Source organism: Bubalus kerabau, chromosome 21 (assembly GCF_029407905.1).
Source record: "Bubalus kerabau isolate K-KA32 ecotype Philippines breed swamp buffalo chromosome 21, PCC_UOA_SB_1v2, whole genome shotgun sequence".
Lineage (NCBI taxonomy): Eukaryota > Metazoa > Chordata > Mammalia > Artiodactyla > Bovidae > Bubalus > Bubalus kerabau.
In genome coordinates this window covers 25,692,759-25,711,222 of record NC_073644.1, presented here as the reverse complement: position 1 = coordinate 25,711,222, position 18,464 = coordinate 25,692,759, and the positions used below count along the sequence as shown (strand labels likewise).

Below are 18,464 nucleotides of genomic sequence, written 5' to 3'. Positions count from 1 at the left end.
AAATTTCAGACCTATGTCTCCCTCTAGTTACCTTTACACATCTCTATTCACCAGTAGATACATCATTTCCCCTCATCATACACCTTTGGTCATAGAGAAGATCACAAAAATCCTTTTCACAGTACTTTTTGCAGCCTGTAGAGAGCATGTACTACCCTTACCTGGTTATTACTCTATTTTCGAAGAGATATTTAAATTTAATGAAGGATAACCATTGTCTTTCTTTGCCTTAACAACTATTTTTAATTTTAAAGAAATAGTTGTGTGTGTGTGTGTGTGTGTGTGTGTATGTGTTTGTTTGTTGTTAAAGTGGCAGGATGTCTCAAAATAGAAATGTAATTAATTCATCACACATCCGTAAGATTCCCGGAAGTGTCTGTAGGAAGAAAGAGGCACCAGAGTAAGAGAGGTGAGCTTAAGTGTTGAGTATGACAAGGAAATGTGTATTAATAATGTAAAGCAAACATAATAATAACTAAGCTCATTGACACTGTGTGCTGTACATCTTCTGTGGCTCTATATAAAGTAACTCAGGTATTCTTCACAGTAGCCAAATGAGGGCTTCCTGTATTACCATTACCCCCATTTTACAGAGGAGGAAACTGTGGTATCCAGAAGCACCGTAATCATGGCCACTGTCACACAGGTAGAAACTCTGAATCTAATATTGATTCTTTAGTTCATGCTGTTAGCTAGTAACATGTAATATCTGGTTCACAGTTTTATTAATGCATTAAGTCCCCATCATTGTTAAAAATCATAACACCTCCTCAACTGATCATTTGGTTACTTTTCCTGCAATTAAAACAAGTGGAAAAACTTATAACTTCCCTTATGTCAATGCTTTTTGCTCCATATTTTACATGCAAATTATTTAAAGCAAGGACAGGTATTGATATATAAATGCCTAAAGCCTGGCAACTGCTGGATTATGGGGCATTTCTCATTATATATTGTATATTTTTGAATTCAAAAATAGTAACTCCAGCACCATTTGAAACTGTTGAAATTTCTAATATCACAAATATATATACTTTGGCATTCCAAATAATTAGGTAAATATCTTTAACAGTTGGAAGTTCTATGACCTTTAGTAAACTTAAGAATTTGAAGTCATCTGTTTCATCTACCCCCAGTGTTGTTATTCAGAGTGCTGTGTACTGCAAAGGGGATATAAAATATAATATAAAAAACACCTGTTGAATTACCTTGGTAAAATTTAAAAGTCCATGTTAATCTTTACATTGGGAACTTATGACATGACTTATAGTTATTTTAACTATTAGTTACTTAAAATATTACTTAAAATTTTAAAATAAACTTAGTTATTTTAAATATTGTCCAAATAATAAAAACACATGGCACATGTGATTAGTAAGGTAGAGCACTCATGGGTTAGGTGTGCTGATGCATGTAAAGGTTTATGCACAGTGTTTGAAGGTGTCAATCAGCGTTATTTCTCCCTGAAAGTTCTGGGTCGTATGTAGCTGATACGGGCTTCCCAGGTGGCGCTAGTGGTAAAGAACCCACCTGCCAATGCAGGAGACATAAGAGAGATGAGTTCAATCCCTGGGTCGGGAAAATTGCCTGGAGGAGGGGATGGTAACCCACTCCAGTATTCTGGTCTGGAGCGTCCCATGGACAGAGGAGCCTAGCAGACTACAGTTCATAGTGTCACAGAGTCGGACAGGACTGAAGCAAATTAGCATGCACACATAGGCATTTGATATGATTAATGTTACCGTTAACTATGACTCACAAGTAATACTGAGTGCACATATACAAATACTCAACTCTCTTCTTTGAAGTTGTTGGAAACATTCTAAGGAATGTGTACATTTTCTGTAACTCATGGAGAATGTTATACATTATTTCTCTATATGCTCCCCACCATACAAAGCATCCCAGAGTAATTAATAAAATGTTATTCCAATTTATATCATAAGGAAAGAGACACAAAGCTTGATTGTCTGTGTTTGTGTGTGTGTGTACTATTAGAGTGGAAGGTACCATCATATACAACAACAAATAATTCATTCATTGTAGTTTACAGTTTGATGCCATAGTGCACTGTCCTATTGCAAAGAGTTTTGTGTTATATGTTACTCAGTTATAATAGTTTAGGTTATTCAGTCATAGCAAACAGCTAAAATCTTGGGTACTGAAATGAGCATAGATTTGTTTCTTGCTAATACTTTGTGCCCTGTTGGCCAATAAAAGACTATTTTACATCTTCCTCACATGGAAACCCAGGCTCATAAAACCCCTGTCATCTACAGCATCCCCATCACGCATTCATCAAACACATAGAAACATGGTGGGTCACTCACAAATTCTTAAAAGGCTTCTATCAGAAGGAGCACCTGCTACTTCTACTCATATTTTATTGGCCAGAGCAAGTCCTATGACCACTCCTAACTTGAAGATGAAAGAGAAGTGCTGTTTTATCAGATACTCAGATGGAAGGAAACTGCTCTGTTAGTGAACAGACCTAATTGTTACCGGATGAATTTATCCAGTTCACGTCAATAGTTTTTATCACATAAAGATGACTTATGATTTTATATAACAATTGAGTTGTAGAATTTCAACCTAGAAAGGCAATTTCTGCATTAAACCGCCAGCAAAGGAAGTAGAGTCTAAACTTATAAAATTGATAATATCTCTCTTTGTCAGTGGGGGTTGGATTTAGTCAAGGAATGTCAATAAAACTCTGATTTGAATAAATGCAGGAGATAGCCTTTCTGACAATAAGCACAAGTCAAGAACGGTGCTAAGATCTACAGTGTAGCTGTGTTTTCTGAACAGATTTGATAGTATCAGCATGATACAGAAAACTGAACAACCACGTGTATATCTTTTTGTCACCTGCACCAACATGAACAGAAGTGTTAGATGTGTTACTGTATATTGTTATAAAAAGTAATACAGGTAAACATATCAATCATACTGTATGATTACTTTACATTGACAAACATAACCTGAAAAGAGAGAATATATCTAATCCGTGTGTTTAATGCTATAAATTTCCTGGAAGCACTGCTATTGTTGAGTCCCATATATTTTTGGTATGTTGTGTTTTCATTTTAATTTAGCTCAAGTAGTTTCAAAATTTCTCCTGAGATTTCCTCTTTGATCTGTGGGGTTATTTGAAGGGTGGCATTTACTTTCCAAGTGTTTGGAGATTTCTCTGTCATCTTTCTCTGTTTTTGGTCAGAGAACCTTATTTCTTGTGTTATCTTTCTCCATTTCAGTCAGAGAACACACTGTGTACGATTTCAGGCTTTTAAAATTTGTTTAGGTTTATGTTATGGCCCAGAATGTTGTCTGTCTTGGTTTATGTCCCATGGGCACTCGAAAAGAGTGTGTATTTCACTGTTTTTTGATTGAGTGTTATATAAATGCTCGTTAGATCCTGTTGGTTGATGGTGCTGATAAATTCTTGTTATGTCTTGACTAATTTAATGTCTAGTTGTTTTATTCATTGTTGAAATAATTTGTTAAATTTTCAATTATAATTTTGGATTTGTCTATTTCTCTTTTCACATCTATCAGTTTGACTATACTTTGCAGCTCTCTTGTTTGGTATATATAAATTTAGGATTGCTATGTCTTGGTGTATTGATTATTTTATCATAACATGATACTCTTTATATGTGATAATTTTATTTGCTTAAAGTCTACTGAATCTGATATTAATATAGACATTCCTTTTTTTATTTGCTTGATGTTTACATGATTTTTTTTTTTTTACTGTCCTGCTTTCAACCTGTCTGTATCATTATATTGGATCTGAATTCTTTGTTCATACATTACCGGTGGGTTACATATTTTAATTGATTTTGCAAACCTCTATTTTTTTCATTTGTATATTTACACATTTACATTTTATTAAGACTGTGTGTCTGCCATTTTAATTTTTGGATTTTTTCCTCTTTGTTTGTGTTTGTTTTAGTTTCTCTGGGTTTTTTCCTCCCTATCAGTTACTTGAGCATATACAGAATTCCATTTCTATTTATCTATAATGTTTTGAAGTGTATCTATTCATATAGACTTTTAACGAGTACTCTGAGTATTGCATCATAATACATATAATTTATCACTGCCTACCACTGTTGTCATTTTTTCGTTACAGTGAAGCATAAAAACGTCACCTTTTTTTATGTACCTTTATCCTCTTCCATTAGGCAATGGCACCCCACTCCAGTACTCTTGCCTGGAAAATCCCATGGACGGAGGAGCCTGGTAGACTGCAGTCCATGGGGTCGCTAGGAGTCAGACACGACTGTATAACTTTCAAGTAGACAACCTGAGCGACTTCACTTTCACTTTTCACTTTCATGCATTGGAGAAGGAAATGGCAAGCCACTCCAGTGTTCTTGCCTGGAGAATCCCAGGGACGGGGGAGCCTGGTGGGCTACCGTCTCTGGGGTCGCACAGAGTCGGACAGGACTGAAGCAACTTAGCAGCATCCTCTTCCATTAATAGTAAAATTCTCTAAACTATTTCCTCTACATACATAAGAAACTGTTACAACTTTTGTTTCAACTGTCAAGCACAGGTCAAAGAGCTCAAGAGGAGCAAGAAAAATTCATGGTTTTTATTGATATTTTCACTTACCATGTTCTTTCTTCTTTCTTGATATTCCAACATTCTTCTTTTATTGCTTTCTTTTTGTTTCTAAAACTCCCCCTAGCCTTTGTTTTAGAGCCGATAGGCCTCCTCTTGACAATATATCTTTGTTTTCCTTCATCTAAGAATGTTTTGTTTTCCCCTTCATTCCTGAAGGATATTTTAACTGGATACAGGATTCTGGGTTGACAGTTCTTTTTTTTAAGCACTCAAAATATTGTGCCACTTCCTTATGGTCTCTCTGTTTCCTAATGAGAAATATTATTTTGTTTTAATTGGTTTTCTCCAATAGGTAAAGTGTGATTTATCTCTTGTTCTTTTCAAGATTTTTGAATATTTGTCTTTAGTTTTCATAAATTTGACTATGCTGTATCTTGGTGTGTATTTATGAGGTTTTCTGTTTGGCATTCAGATTCATGAGTCTAAAGATTTATGTCTTTTGTCACCATCTAAGAAATTTTCATCTGTTATTTCTTTGGGTACTTTTTGATCACTGTCCATTTTCTTTTCTTCTCCCATGTCTCTGAGACTTGAAAATTAGATCTTTTGTTACAGAAACACAATGTATTAGTTTCCTATGGCTGCTGTAACAAATTACCAAAAACATGGTGCTTTACAACAAACTTATTCTCTTACAGAGATAGAGACTGGAAGTCAGAAGTCAGCTTCACTGGGCTAAAGTCAAGATGATGGGAGGACTAGTTCCTTCTGACAGCTTCTGGGGACAGTACCTCTCTTTTGCATTTTCTAGCTTCTGGGGGCTACCAGTATTCTGTGACTCACAGTCCCTTTTTTGAATCACTCCAATCTCTTGCTTCTCTAATCACATCTTCTACTACATTTCCTATGGTCAAATCTTTTTGCCTCCCTCTTTTAAGGATACTGTGATTACATTCAGGTCACACCTGGATAGTCCATGATAGTCTCCCTATCTCTTTAATTTTCATCATATGTACAAAATCCCTTTTGCTATGTAAGGTTACATTCACAGCTTCCAGGGATTAAGGCCAACCTGAGTATCTCTGGGATCCTACCATACATGGGTTTCTGAGGCTTTGTTGTTGGTTTTGGTTTGTTTTCTCTATTGTTTAGACTGGGTAATTCCAGTTGTTCTGTCATACAGCTAACAGATTATTTCCTCTGTCACTTTCATTATGTTATTGAGCCCACCCATTAAATTTTATATTTGGTTATTGATTTTTTCTTCAGTTCTAAAATTTCCATTTAGTTTTTTCTTATATGTTCTATATTTCAGCTGACACTTTCTACTTTTTCATTTGTTCATAATTTCTCACTGAAGTATTTTTTAAAAAATATTTTCAAAGCTTTGCTGCTTTAAAAACTTTGTCAGATAATTCTAACATTTCTTTCATCTAATTATGGGCATCTATCATTATCTTTTTATATTCAGTTTATGTAATTGATTTATATCCTTGATTCTTGGTTTGATGAATGATTTTCAACTGAAATCTGGACATTTTCTTATTAAAAGACTTTGGATCTTATTTATGCCTTCTGTTTTAGCTAGCTTCCAAAACATCACCCCAGTGGGTGAAATGAGAATGGTGCCACCTCTTCACTGCCAGTGGGTGTAGAAGTGAAGGCTTCTTTACCCAGTCTCCCTTGTCATGTAATATGGAGGGGGCTCCGTATTACTGTGGGAAAGAGAATGAATTCAAGCTCCCCACTAGGTCTTCGCTGATACCTCCCTTTCTGTTTCCCATGTGGCCTCCCCTGGCAACATGCAGACAGGGAGGTGGTTACTGCTGGACCATAGTAATAGTCCTTACTCTCCAGTAGCCTCCCATGATACCACCCATCCCCGTATGGTCTCCATTGATAACCTAATGGAGGTGGGTGATGGGAGTCTCATTCATTACCACCCAGTTGATAGGAATGAAAGTCCCAACTCCCTACTTGGTCTTTTGTGACATCACCTTGATGGAGCTAAGTGGAGTTGGGATATGCTGTTTCAGCCTGGTGAGGGTGACAGTCTAGGCTCCCTACTTGGCCATTATTGGTATGGATGTGGTGGGGCCACATTTTTTTTTTCTGTCTCATATAGCTAGAAGAGAGCAATTACTCATTATAAAAGCTTATTTTTTTATTTGTTTTGCTTTGTTGCTCCTTTCTTGGTCCTTTGGCTGAAAGAGCATGCTTTTGGTGGCCTGCCATTTTTTATCTGTGCCTTTTGGCATATCTGGGTTTCTGGTTTTTTATATCCTTGTCTGGTATATATGGAGCAATGCAAAAATCCAGGGAACTCACCATCGTGTCATTCCCTGGGCCCTGAGTTCCCCTACCTGGGTTTGCCTTCTCTCTAACTTTCAGAGTCTTGGTATGTTTATTGTATGTGCAGTGTCCAGGGTTGAGGGTTGTATCTGGTGAAAGGAAGAGGGAAAAGTACTTCTGCTCCATCTTCACAGATGTCTATTCCACATTTTTTATGCAAGGGTAAATTGAAAAATATCCCTCAACATTGATTCTCAGAGGATGAAGCTCAGGGGATTACTACTGATCTGTTTCTGAATAATAACCACTTTACAGATCAGCAGGATGAGAGAGTACTTGGACAGGGATGCAAATAGGATTACAGAACATTCCATCAGAGCTAAGGTTCAAGGATCACATGGAGGTCCTCTTACTTCTCTAAACCACGGCTTTCTCCTCTCCTGGGAAACCATGACTGCAGGATGTAGCAAGGTTGGAAACTTTCCCTAATCTCATAGGCTGTCTTTTCTGGCAGGATTCTGGAACTATACCATCCAAGCCCTTCCTAAATTCTCACAAAGTGTTCTTCATTCCCAGGAACATTATCCATCTGAAATGCAGTTTTCAACCAGAAAGCATGTGGTAAAATGTGGCTTGCTGCTAAGTCGCTTCAGTCATGTCCAACTCTGTGTGACCCCAGAGATGGCAGCCCACCAGGCTCCCCCGTCCCTGGGATTCTCCAGGCAAGAACACTGGAGTGGGTTGCCATTTCCTTCTCCAATGCATGAAAGTGAAAAAGTGAAAGTGAAGTCGCTCAGTCGTGTCCGACTCCTAGCGACCCCATGGACTGCAGCCTACCAGGCTCCTGCATCCATGGGATTTTCCAGGCAAGAGTACTGGAGTGGGGTGCCATTGCCTTAGGAAGAAAACAGAGAGCCCCAAAATCCACATTTAAACTCTTAAGAAGCACCTCCCAGCGAGCACTCGTGTTAATTTCATTTGATATAAAATTATACATTAAAAATAAGTGTATGGATTTTGTCAAGTTGTTTGATCAATACTCAGGAGATTAAGTACAAGAGATGGGGCTATGAATTTTCTGCTTGAAACCAATATTCTGAGGAAGAATAGTTGGTGGGGAGGCAATTACAAAGAACTGTCTAGGGAAATTCTCCCTAGAGATAAATGGAGTTAATGACGTTGTATTTAACCCTGAAGTTCTCACAGTAGTAGTGCAGTGGTTCTCAAACAGCGGTCCTCTGGCAGCATCTGTACAACCTGGGAACTCTGTGAATGCAGATTTCTCGGCAGTTTCTTGCAACAAGCCCTCCAGGTGCTTTCTGATGCCTCTACACCTGGAAACCGAGTACTAGAGCAGCCTCTCCAACCACTGAAGACAACATTAAATGTATGCTTTTCATGATTCTTTATTTGTTTGCCTGTTTGTTTTGGCTGCGCTGGGTCGTCATTGCTGTCCTCGGCCTTTCTCGAGTTGTGGGGAGTGGTGACCCTTCTTTGCAGGGCGCGGGTTTCTCATTGTGGTGGATTCTCTTGTTGCCAGCACGGGCCCTAGGCCCCCAGGTTTCAGTAGTTGTGAATACATACAAACTTATGTTTGTATACATACATACTTATACCACTCTGCGGTTACTCTGTAGCCTGAGGTTACTCTGAATCCTCCTGGACCAGGGATCAAACCCATATCCCCTGCATTGGCAGATGGATTCTTAACCACTGGACCACCAGGGAAATCCCTTTTTCATGTTCTTGACTCATCCATTTAGGTTTTTAGAAAATCTATTTAGCATGTTTAACATTCAGCATTGGAGAAGGCAGGGGCACCCCACTCCAGTACTCTTGCCTGGAAAATCCCATGGACGGAGGAGCCTGGTAGCCTGCAGTCCATGGGGTCACAAAGAGTCGGACACGACTGAGCGACTTCACTTTCACTTTTCACTTTCCTGCATTGGAGAAGGAAATGGCCACCCACTCCAGTGTTCTTGCCTGGAGAATCCCAGGGACGGGGGAGCCTGGTGGGCTGCCGTCTATGGGTCGCACAGAGTCGGACACGACTGAAGCGACTTAGCAGCAGCAGCAGCAACATTCAGCATGTTTTAAGTATATTTTTTTTTCAAGGAAATATCATAAAGAAATTAAACATTTATCACCCCAAAGGGTCTCTTTCGTTGAAGATGTCTCAGTGATTTGCACAACTGTTTTGTATCCTTAACCCAAACAGTCATGACTGCTGCATGTCTCATTCCGTGATGGAAACCAAAAAACGCAGCCACGCCTACACTTCCCTGCCTCGGTTCTGCGTAGCTGCTGAGTCTCACTTTAATGGGTTTTTCTGGTGCCTTCATGACGTTTTCTGGGGCCAACACAGGCATGAGAATATTTGGAGGCGAGGGTGGGGGCGTCTCTGCATCCCTTGAAGAAGATTCATTTTGGGAGATCTTGTCACACAATATTGTTAGAGACAGACACATATGCAGATGTCCGGATTCATCATTGTCATTACCACATCAGCTCCACTATGGGGGATTCACTGTCTATTGCAGGCTGGCATTTTTCTCTAGGGTCATATGAGATTAAAGGGAATCTTGGCTCCAAGGTTGTCCTTAGGAAAAAGAAGCTACATTTCTGAATAAAGAGTTTATATTTGGGGTGCAGTTACAAACCCCAGGATGGAGTAAGACAAAATCAATTAAGAAGTAAATGGTTAAAAGATGAAAAAAAATATTTTCTGATGGTAATAAAATACAGATAGATTCCCCGATGGCTCAGATGGCAAAGAATCTGCCTGCCATGCAGACCACCTGGGTTTGGTCCCTGGGTTGGGAAGATTCCCTGGAGAATCCCCACTCCAGTATTCTTGCCTGGGAAATCCCCATAGACGGAAGAGCCTGGTGGACTACAGTCCATGGAGTTGCAAAGAGTTGGATACAACTGAACCACTAACACACTATGGCATATAGTCCTAAATACAGTTCAGTTTCATTTTAAAGATGGTGTTTTATATTAGTTCACGCTTTCAATTAGCAATTCACTAAACATAGAGACCATAATAGATTTGAGTTTACTTAGTACCCATGCAGAGAAGGCAATGGCACCCCACTCCAGTACTCTTGCCTAGAAAATCCCATGGACAGAGGAGCCTGGTAAGCTGCAATCCATGGGGTCGCTAAGAGTCGGACACGACTGAGCGACTTCCCTTTCACTTTTTGCTTTCACGCATTGGAGAAGGAAATAGCAACCCACTCCAGTGTTCTTGCCTGGAAAATCCCAGGGATGGGGGAGCCTGGTGGGCTGCCGTCTATGGGGTCGCACAGAGTCGGACATGACTGAAGTGACTTAGCAGTAGCAATAGCAGTACCCATGACTTTGGGTGACTAATATTTTAGATTTTTGATCATCACATTTTACTATATGTGATTTTTAAATATTTTTTTGGTTTCTATAAATCATAAATTTCAGTTTCGCATACCTTTTATTCCTCACACTTTTTTAAAGGGATCTTTTTTTTTCTCTTGATAAATAAATCAGGAGGATGGGTCGAGAACAGTTTATCTGTTTTCGATTTAAAATGACTCATTCTGGGTGCTTCCCTGGTGATCTTCCAGTTAAGATTTTGTGCTTCCACTGCCAGGTGTATGGGTTCTATCCCTGGTCAGGGAGCTAAGATTCTGCAGGCTGCTTGGCCCTGCCAAAAAAAAAAAAATTAATGGCACACATTCTGGGTCCAGACAAATATTCTTCTCTTACCCTTTCAACATTCCCCACTGCCAGTTGTACTGTGTTTTTTCATTCCTTCTGTTCCCTTTGTGCCTTCAAGCTAATTATATTTTTCATTTACTCATCCTGCTCGGGCGTTTAAATGGCTGTGCCTCGACATTGTTTTGGGGAGAAGACTTTTCCAAACCTTCATTATACAGTGTTTGTTCAATAAGACCATTTGGGCAGGTTGGAGGAGCCACTCCTTAGAAAACATATTTTGAAATGGTGGAGCAGATGTTTTCTCTCACACACTCATCCTTTATAAATAAAGGCCCCTAGCCCTGGTGGTACTAGTCAGATGTGTTCTTTCTCAGAGGAATCACTTGGTTGGCATTTTTAAATGTGGTGGTTTAATCATCACCAGAATGCTTAGGTAAGGCTTAAATATGAAGACAAATAGTTCTTCCACAATAAATGGGGACAAGGAGAGGGGGATTCAAGAAAAGAAGTGTCTTCTGCGGGCAGTCATCCAGATTTTCCCACACGGTGTTAGCTTCTATTTATACACACAAAATGTGCCAGGTGATTTTTTTTTCCATATGCAGATAAATTCTGACTCTTCCTTTTAACCTAAACACTGCCCAAGTAATGTTTACCATGAGATTGCATTCAAAATAATATTTCTGCTAATGCTGCTAAACAGCTTTTAAGAAGTGATATATGAGTCAGGTTGATGTTGAATCTTTGATCAAACTATGAATCAGATTTTCAAAACCGGAAAGCATTTCAAAGCATCTGACTGCTCTTTTTTGTTTTTCTCAATGTCAGTGTGGTCTGTTTGTGCATTTTTTCATTTTCTTTTTTTTATTTTCTTTTCCTTTTTCTCTCCCCTTTATTGGCTGAAGAATTCTTTTTCCTCTTATGACTTATTTTTCCAGGAGCATGTGACATAACAGCTATAAATTAAATGTTCTAATGTTGTAAATACCTCTAATATTGTAGACATGAGATTGAGAGTTGGTTCATATTTTTACAGTTTGCATTCTTGAAATGACAAAAAAGATAAACATCAATCTGCTCTGGAGTGGTTACAAAAGCGAAATAATCCCATTTTACCCAGCCACCATCATCTAAGGGGGAAAAAATGTAGCCCTGTGATTTCACTTGGTTGAGCATGTGGAATATTTTTTGGTTCTGATTTTAGGGTTAAGTTGGTGATTAAGGGAGGGGAGAAGGTGACAGATATCAGTGCTTCATTTCCTTCTTAGTCTTCATCCTTTTGTCTGCTTGTGAGCAGAGGCTAATCTGTGTCAGTTACCTTTGTTTTCTCCTACCTGTTTGTCTGCTGTCTCCATCATTTTGTTTGCTTATTTTGTTTTGCTTTTCTGTTCTCTTCCCCAACTCCATACTCCAGCTCCCATCTAGCTGAGCTGAAAGACCAGCAGGGAGACTCATAAGTTATGAAACTAGAAACCTGTGAGTCCCTGGCTTGTGCTTGTCCAAGTCCTCACCAAACCCGTGGCAAGACCATGATTTTTAGATTTTCTTCCTCCCTGGTTCATCAGCCATTCCACATTATTCACTTGGATTCAGTATTTTAGAATATTCAGTGTTAGAACTCACCTTTCTCATAATTAGTATTCACTATACCTTCTAGGGGTTTCCCTGGTGACTCAGTGGTAAAGAACTTGCATTCAATGCAGGAGGTGATCCCCTGGAGAAGGAAATGGCAACCCGTTAGAGTATTCTTGCCTGGAAAATCTCATGGACAGAAGAGCCTGGTGGACCACAGTCCATGGAGTCGTAAAGAGTCTGACATGACTTAGTGACTAAACAACAACATATTTTCTATGTGTCTTTCTAGCTCAGTGGAGTTATGAAATGAGCCATTCCTTTTTTAATCAGTCTCAAAATATGTTTCAAGGACCACCTGTATCAGAATTATCTGAGGTGTTTATTAAAGCTATGGGTGAAAGTGAGAGTGTTAATAACTCAGTCAAGTTTGAATCTTTGCAACCCCATGGACTGTAGCCTGCCAGGCTCCTCTGTCCATGGAACTCTCCAAGCAAGAATAATGGAGTGGGTTGCCATTACCTTCTCCAGGGTATCTTCCCAACCCTGGGATCGAACCCAGGTCTCCTGCATTGCAAGCAGATGATTTACCACTGAGCCACCAGAGAAGCCCCTGAACCCTATCTTCCATCTACTGAAAAAAGAATCTCTCTTTCTGATTTTAGGATTTTGAGGCTGACACTAATTATAGGAATTAGTCCAGATCTGTGCTTACAACCCAGGGTACCATTTTATTTATTTTTTTAACTTAATTTTTATTGGAATATAGTTGCTTTACAATATTGTGTCAGTTTCTGTTGTACAGCAAAGTGAATCAGCTTTACATATACATATATTCCCCCTTTTTTGGATCTCCTTCCGATTTAGGTCACCACATAGCACTGATTAGTGTTCTCTGAACTGTACAGTAGGTTCTCATCAGTTATCTATTTTACACATAGTATCAATAGTGTATATATGTCAATCCCAGTCTCCCAGTTCATCTCCCTCTTTCCCCCTTGGTCTTCCTCTGTGTCTCTGTTTTGTAAATAAGATCATTTGGTAGCTCAGTGGTAAAGAATGCAAGAGACATGGGTTTGATCCCTGAGTATGGAGGATCCCGTGGAGAAGGAAATGACAACCCATTCTAGTACTTGTGCCTGGGAAATCCCATGGACAGAGGAGCCTGGCGGATGAAAGTCCATGGGGCTGCAGAAGAGTCAGACACGACTTAGTAACTAAACAAGCCCAACAACATACCATTTTTCTAGATTCCACATATATGCGTTAATATACAGTATTTCTTTTTCTGACTTACTTCACTCTGTATAACAGTCACTAGGTCCATCCACATCTCTCCAAAAAATCAGAATACATGGATACATCTCCAGGTTGTACTTTAAACAACCTGGTATGATTGTGATATGCACCCTCTGTTATCAACCAGCAAATGAGCTATAGAAATTGGAAGGAAAGACAGAGTTGGTGTTGATACAGAAGCATTACTTCAGTGTATTCATCACAGACCAGAGATTGACCCTCATTTATAAATTCAGAAACCAGATCTTTTTCTCAAGGGCATAGTCATATTAACTAAGCTTACGGAGACTGAGCTATAAATAAGGATGCCATTTTTAGAGTTATCATGGTCACTAGGATCAGAATGACCAGGGCATTCTTGCCCTATAGGCAAGACTCTCCATGGGAAGAAAAACTGTCAGAAGTTTGCTCCTGGAATCTGGAGGCAGAGAAAGGGAAATGAGTTGAATCAAAGGAGTGAAAACACTGAAGAATGATGAGGTGTCAGGAACTCTCCTAAACGTTTCACATGTGTGATTTCATTTACACCCTCTCAACAGTCCTTCGTAATGGTATTATTGGCTCTGTTTTCTGTATGAGAAAGGGTAGGAAAAGAGAGGCTACATAACTTGCTGAAGTACTCGTGGTCTGTGACTAAGTTATTAGTGAACTAAGAATGAAGCTACCAGATAACTTTAGAGTCACTGGGCCTTACCATCTGTGTTAAGAAATCAAGTGGGGACAGAATAGCTTCTAGCTGGTGGAGAAGAAGGGAATGTATCAAACCACTGCTTATATGGGTAGGATGCTTTCGAGTCATGAGCAGTCACTTTCCCGCCATCATATCTTGTGGTTTGTTTATCTGATCTCTCTGTACTTGTAATTAAGTGAAAGATTCACATAAGCAGATTCTACTCTTATTTCTTTTCCCCAAGGACACACCACAGTCATGTACAAATAACTAATCATACATCTTAATAAGGGACTTCCCCAGTGGCTCAGTGGTAAAGAATCCACCTGCAGTGCAAGAACCACAGGAGATGTGGGTTCAATCCCTGGGTCAGGAAGATCCCCTGGAGGAGGACATGAAACCCCACTCCAGAATTCTTGCCTGGAGAATTCCATGGACACAGAAGCCTGGCGGGTTACAGTCCATAGGGTCACAAAAAGTAGGACACGACTGAACCAACTTAGCACACACGCACATCTTAATAAACAGTAATAACTAAGTGTTAGTTGCTCAGTCTTGTCCAACTCTTTGCAGCCCCATGGACTGTAGCTTGCCAGGCTCCTCTGACCATGGTATTTTCCAGGCAAGAATACTGGCCATTCCCTTCGCCAAGTGATCTTCCTGACCCAGGGATCGAACCTGGGTCTCCCACACTACAGAGAGATTCTTTACCGCCTAAGCCTCCAGGGAAACCCAATAAACAGTAATAAGACATATTTAAATATAGTGGGCAAGTTTGCACAAGTCAGGCTCACGGATGTCCCCAAATCCTGAGTTAATTTTGTCTCAGAAAATAGAGTGAAATTGACTAAAAACTTCGACTTGCTCCAGTGCAAGCATGTTTCCTGTTGTTTGGGGGAGAATTTCACGGAGCTCATAGTTTCCTGTGTCTCTCTTCTGAGTTTCTGCATCTGCTGAATGCCAGATCACCACTCAGGGTTTTGCTTTCTCAGTATGTGCCAGCTTTCCCACGAGGTCCCCCTGCCATCTACCTTCCTTGAACCTTTACCAGAAAGTATCGCCTGTCCATCATACCTTGTGGTATCACCTGAAGTATCCTGAAGTATCACCAGTCCAGACTGTGCGTTTGGCAGATTTTGCTATAGGATTTGAATGACGGCGTTGAGTTATAGCACAGAAATATGAGATACCCCCGAGTATTACAACTTCCTCGATCATTTCTGAAAATAGTTATACTTTGCGTTTTTACCTTAGGCTTCAGCAGCTCACTAGGTGAGAAATGGAGTTATTTCTAAATGTATAGATTCATCTCAAAGTGGCAGATACACACCAGTAAATCGTATTTCTGATTTCTGTTTCTGTAAATCCTATTTCTGTTTCCCCCAGTTTAGCCACTACTGCTGCTGCTGCTGCTAAATCGCTTCAGTCGTGTCTGACTCTGTGTGACCCCATAGACGGCAGCCCACCAGGCTCCCCCGTCCCTGGGATTCTCCAGGCAAGAACACTGGAGTGGGTTGCCATTTCCTTCTCCAGTGCATGAAAGTGAAAAGTGACTGTCTTATCCCATTCTTTTGTTGTTCTTCAGTCGTGTCCGACTCTTTGCGATCCCATGGACTGCAGTGTGTCAGGCTTTCCTGTCACATTCTTAGCACCTGTTGAAATGTAACCCTTACTCTCTTGAGCAGGAAAAGCAAATGCCTGCTAACAGCAGACCCCCTAAACCCCTGAGCATATACGTCTTCCATTGGTGAATCCAACAGACAGATGGTGTAACTGCAATACATGGTCTGGGGCTGTGACTTTAAGACCATTTGAAGTCAGAGATGGCAATCATGACTCTACACGGTGATGGTTCCACATTCACTGGAAGGTGCTTATGAGAAGTACATAATTTAAGAGTAGGAAACCCTAGGGCTCTCAGAATGGAAAAATTTTGTATATCCTTGAAGAGACATCTTTCAAGAACAAAACAACTCTTTTAACTTCTTTTAGCTTAAACAACTCTTTCCAATGTTAGAGATAACTAGGAACAGTGCTTTAATAGACATGTTTTGTACCGTGAAGGCTATAGTTTACCCATTTTTGCTCATTTGGTGGAAAAAAGGTAGAAATTTTCTACTGTGATGAGAAGTAATGACATTATGGGATATAAACTAGGAAGTCAAGATAGGAAAATGATACTTTTTTCCCCCATAAGATGTGGTCACTGCTCTAATCAGGATGACTATAGTGAATGAGGTTCACTTGACAGATATGACAGTCCACAAAAAACTAGAAGTTGCTTAAGATTGGTGATAAAAGTAACAGACACTTTTTTAGATTATCATGCATTTACACAGACAGCTTTTGCAGCTCAGTTTATTTGTCAGAAGTCTTCGCCTCATATCTTTTAAAGCTGCCAGGGAGTATATTATTGTGAACTCATCCTATTATACTAATCACCGTATCCATGACCCCAGAAAACACTGATCAAGATGGATGCAAACCCAGAAGATAAGCACAAAGTTTAACCACAAATATATACTAACAGTAAAATTGACACTTGCAAAATTAAAACATTTATATGGTCAAAACACGTGTCAGTCTTCACCTAGTGATAGACTAAGAAGAACATATAGCAGACCTCAGAGGCAAAAATAGCATTTTACTGCTAACATCATTTTCTCTAGCAATACCTAAAATGTTACCTGAGCTCTGGCAGATGCTGAACTGACAACTGAGTGATTTGCTCTAAGTTCTCATTAGAGAGCCATCAGTCTCTTGCAAAGTGATGTTTCCACTGCTTCTGTAACTCAGAGTGGGACTAGAGGAAGATGAAGGTGTCCATTCACCAGTGTCTGTGGGAAGGCTGGACCACTTGGATCAGGTGGAGAAGTATCACTCCCTTGTCCTCAGGGAGCTTACGTTCTACCTGGGAGATGCAATTCAGAAGAGAAAGAGTTGGTGAAACAACATGAAATAAAGAAATGTAAAATTGCTTTGTTGTATGAGATATGAGAAAATTGGGGAAATTTCTCATAGAAATCCTAAGAATTAGGAATGCTGTCAGGAGTTCTCTGACAATGTCTTAATGGCTTCCTTGGATTAGAAATCAACAACAGTGTGAACAAGTGGGTATCCCCATTAACTACTCTCTGCAACCCACCTCCTACCCTTGCAGTAAAGACCTAAACAGACCTTGCAAGATGCTACACTCCATTTTTAGGGAAATCTGTGATCATGTTATCTTTGTCCTAATTCCACATCAAATCAGAGAAAAGTTAGGGACCCAGGAGACATAGATGTGTGTAATTAGCCACAGAACTTACGTGTCATATTGATGGTTCTCAAAGAGGCGCAGGTTTGATCACCAGCACCAGCATCAGCATCACCTGGGAATTTGTTAGCAGTGTGAATTCAGCCCCTGTTCCAGACCTACTCAATCAGAAACTCTGGGGCCAGCAATTTGTGCTTTCAAATGAGCTTCAGGTGATTCTGTTGCATGCTTAAAATTGCGCTGCCGTAAATTACACTGATGTTATTATGGCGTAAACCATTTGAACGTAATGTCTAAGGCACCCTTGAAGAAGAAATAGGGTAAAGAAGTGTTTTAGTAGCCCATGAACTTCACCCTGTGCTGTATTGATACTGGGGAGTGTGGGGGATGGGAGTGTGGCCGTGGTTTCATAGGTTGATTATCCTGAAATATTCACTTGTTAGCTTTGAGTGTTCATTTAACAGTTCAGCTATTACAGGAGGCTCCCTCCCCCTTGCTTGATGTCTTAAAATTCTTCTTTGAGTATGTGTGTGTCTGTCTGTTTGCTCAATCGCTCAGTGGTATCCAACTCTTTGCAGCCCCCATGGACTGTAGCCCGCCAGGCTCCCTCTGTCCATGGAATTTTCTAGGTAAGAATACTGGAGTGGGTTGTCATTTCCTACACCAGGGGATCTTCCCTGACCCAGGGATCAAACCTGTGCCTCTTGCATCTACTGCATTGGCAGGCAGGTTCTTTACCGCTGGTGCCACCTGAGAAGCCCAGCTGTCTGTTTAGGTCTGTGCAATTTTATTACATGTGTAGATTTGTGTAATCATCAATGTTGTTGAAAGAGAGAACAGCTTCATCAGCATAGGGATCCCTAGTGCCACCCTTCAGTAGCCACATCCTCTTCTGTCCTCCTTCCCGCTCCCCTCCATCTGTAACCATTGGTAACCATTAATCTGTTCTTTATCTCCATGATTGTGTCATTTTAAAAAAGTAATATAAATGAAAATATACTATATGTAGCCTTTTGAGGTTTTTTGTTTGTTTTTTTAAAACAGCATAATTGGTTGGCTTAAGGTCTAAGTAGCTCAGTGCATGTAACCATAATTCCTTTCTTATTG

The 18,464-nt window shown here is 39.9% G+C and overlaps 1 long non-coding RNA gene across 2 annotated transcripts; it reads right to left on the bottom strand.

Moving 5' to 3' along the window:
• Positions 1-10,411: 10,411 nt before the first annotated feature.
• On the bottom strand, positions 10,412-17,535 carry LOC129636199 (uncharacterized). Of its 2 annotated transcripts, none has more exons than XR_008706790.1 (5): positions 17,410-17,535; positions 16,789-17,012; positions 12,184-12,274; positions 11,895-11,990; positions 10,412-10,546 (listed from the first exon to the last, which is right to left on the bottom strand). It is a non-coding gene; the product is annotated as an uncharacterized LOC129636199 (long non-coding RNA). The 2 variants fall into 2 exon arrangements; XR_008706791.1 differs by lacking the exon at positions 17,410-17,535 and adding an exon at positions 17,279-17,388.
• Positions 17,536-18,464: the final 929 nt, after the last annotated feature.